The sequence below is a fragment of the Lactuca saligna genome, chromosome 1, assembly GCF_052625555.1.
Source record: "Lactuca saligna cultivar CGN05327 chromosome 1, ASM5262555v1, whole genome shotgun sequence".
In the NCBI taxonomy this organism is placed as follows: Eukaryota; Viridiplantae; Streptophyta; class Magnoliopsida; order Asterales; family Asteraceae; genus Lactuca; species Lactuca saligna.
The window spans coordinates 97,741,828-97,745,454 of NC_136417.1; positions in this window are offsets into that span (position 1 = coordinate 97,741,828).

The following is a 3,627-nucleotide window of genomic DNA, read 5'->3' on the forward strand; positions in this document are numbered from 1 at the left end:
TGAGAATGCTTCTTGGAAATTGAAACATGAGCATGGGAAATATCTTTATGAAATCTAGACAAAAAGAAAGCAGAAAACAGCTTGGCTTATTACATAAAAGGGCTTGTATTTGTATCCGGTTCTTTATCTTATCAAGTGTCTTTAGAATCTCTTCTCATTGGTCATGAAGATTGGGTATATTTAATCGAATGACAACCACCTTCTTTATCATGTTATCAACCTCAAAGCTTATTATCTGCATCAATGGACAAAACTATGATGATATGGTAACCTGAAAGAACAACAGGTATTTGGGTGAATGTGGTTACAGTCTCAAAGCAGAAGGCTCAATTGGCTTCAGTGGCAGAAATATGGCTATGGGAAGTTGGTAGTTGGAAAGCAGTTCGAAGATTACAGTCTCACATCTTAACAGTCACTCGGATGGAATTCTCACATGATGGCAAATATATTTTAGCAGTCTTAAGGGATCGCCACCTGTCACTCTTCTCTATAGATCAAACAGGTCAGCAATAAGAATAAAAAAAATTACATCACATTCTGTTTTTCCATGGAATTCAATTCCATTCCATTTGTATTGTACAGGTGGAATGGATGGAATCAGTTATAAACTTGTAACAAGACAAGAAGCACACAAAAAAACACTCTTCCACCTCGTGGACCCCGCAGCTGGAGAGATTCTCATAGATGGAATTAACATATCAACAATCGGACTCCTTGATCTTCGTTCAAAGTTGAGCATAATTCCTCAAGATCCTACCATGTTTGAAGGAACTATTCGAAGCAACTTGGATCCCCTTGAAGAGTATATAGATGATAAGATTTGGGAGGTAGCAAAACTATAAATATAAATTTCACTGCAATCAAACAGTTTGTAATGCTAGAACGAGTAGAATGTAACCATGTTTGTTACTTCAGGCTCTTGATAAGTGCCAACATGGAGATGAAGTAAGGAGCTAAAATCTTGGACTCAATGTATCTAACTAATAGTTTTTATAACAAAATATTATAGTGACTGAGAATGGAGAAAACTGGAGTGTGGGTCAAAGGCAACTGGTGTGTCTAAGGCGTGTGCTACTCAAGAAAACCAAAGTCTTGGTTCTTGATGAGGCTACTGCATCAGTTGACACAACAACTGATGGAATGATTCAGCAAACACTTGCACAACACTTTACAGATTCCACAGTGATAATGATTGCTCATCGTATCACTTTTGTGCTTCATAGTGACATGATTTTGGTTCTAGAACAAGGTCGGATTGATGAATATGATTCTCCAACAAAGTTGGTGGAAGATAAATCATCTTTTTTAACTATATCTATTGCTTCAGGTAACCTATCTGTTATCTCTTAATATCCTTTATTATTTATTTCTATTGATTATTTGATTACTAACTATATGGTAAAAATAATTGGATCACAAGAAAAGAGGCTTTAGTGATGGTAATGTTAGTGGGAATGGAATCACAGTTTCCCCCAACTTGATTCTTCTCTAAAATGACTGTGCAATTTCAAATAGGCAAATATGAAGGATATTTTAATTATGAAGTTGGCTGAAATTGAAATTTAATTCCATTCCAAAGTTTGATTGCAAATAACTATGGAATTCTCTAATTCCTACAATTTCCCTTCTATAAAATGGCAAAGATTAGACTCCAATTTAATCGGGTGTTGTGTTGCATCATGGAAATTACAACAAGGCAATAGGACCTCATTATCAACATTGAATTTTAGGGAGCATAGAAAGCCTCTAAGTGCATTCAGTACATTTGATACTCTAATGTACAAATGTTAGAAAGGTGTCCTACAGGTCTAGTTATTTCCAGATGGCATTCTTACACATTAAAAGAAGAAAAGTTTGACAAGCTCCAGAAGGATGAGTGGATAATTTTTTTTACAGGACCCTAGCATTAAGGAATTAGCTGAACAGATAGCAAAAGATCCATCATTCAAATTTGATAAACCATAGAAGTTTGGGTAATGATTATGCAACAAATCGAGCAGTATACAACTTCCAATTCACTAACAAATAAAATTTGTAAGTACGTTATTTGAGAATAAAAAAATACCTAACCGTGAGATTGAGGATGCAGCGGTGGCGATCGAGGAAGCGGTGGCAATTGCGGAAGCAACGACGATCGCGAAAGCAGCGACACACAGGCCGAGGACAGCGTGTTGGTCCGGCATCGACGAAGAGAGCGTGGTGATGGTGCGTTCAGATTATTCTGCAAGAATATGATGCAGACTCTTTATCGTTTGAAGTAGATCGGACCATTGAAATTGGAAATATGAATTGTTTTTACATCGTTAGCAGAGGTAAAGAAGTATGCATCGGACAAAAAAATGAGGCCCTTCAAATATTTAATTTTTTGAAAAAGAAAAGGAGGCACCTCCTCCAGAAATTGTTATTAACAAATTTTTTGAGTACAAAAATAAGAAAATTGCAACGATTTGTACTTAAAAGATGTTAGGCTTCGAGCACATTACACGAGTTCAAGGTTATCTGGACATCCATTAATTCAACACATTCTTCCCATGGAAATGTAAATTAACACTTGATTCCCAATTTTTTTTTTTTTTTTTTTTTTGTAAAAACTCACAAATCAATTAATAATTATAATAAATTTCCATAAATATGTATTACCAGTTTTAAATGAGAAATATAAAATAAATTGTTAATGTTATAATTAAAATTTTAAGTTATTATAAGAATTATCTATACGGTATTTTCAATAAAAAAAAGTTTTAGTGGTATATCAAGTCATTATGCCACTAATAACTATGAAATTTAGTGACACAAAAGATTAAGTGCCATTAAATGTATTAATTTTTTAGTGACATATAATAAGTGCCACTAAAAACCATGATATAGTGGCACATTAACCATATGCCACTAAAAATATGTGCCACTATATGTCATTTTATTTGTAGTGCAATGTGAGGAGATATCTTGATGGAATCAAGGAATGATAGCAAAATGGGGCACCGATCGAAAGAGCAGCAGCGTCACAGGAAGCAGAAGCAAAACAGATGGAAAACAGGAAGCAAAAGAGCAGAATGCATCCGTTTTTCTTTTTTATCTGCAATAGCTTTTAGCGGCGAAAATTTGGTCTTTACCGGCGACACTAATCAACAACGGCGACTATCTGGAGGGAAGGGTACCGCGTCTTTTTTTAGACCACTATTAGTGGCGACTTTTTAGACTTTTAGCGGCGACACGAATGTCGCCGTTATTAGGTTTGTGCGGATAAGAGGCCCCAACCGTTGGATTAGATACTCGATCGAGCGGCTGAGATCTATCAAAGGGGGAAAACACAGATTCGGGTGAGAAGCCTTTAGCGGCGACACAATTACCGGCAACTATGACTTTTAGCGGCGACAAATGGTAGAGTTGCCGCTAAAAGGCCTTGTCGCCGGTAATTATGTCACCGCTAAAGACATAGTTTCTTGTAGTGAAATAAAAATACCGGTTAAATGTGTATGAAAACATTGTCCAATGATCAAATTTATCAGAAAAAAACATATTACCAAATATAGATAAAGACGAAAATTCCTCACCTTTCCACGTCGTTAACCCTCTAATTTTTAGTACCGATCCCAAATTAGTACCCCCCAGGCAAACAAAAGTCAC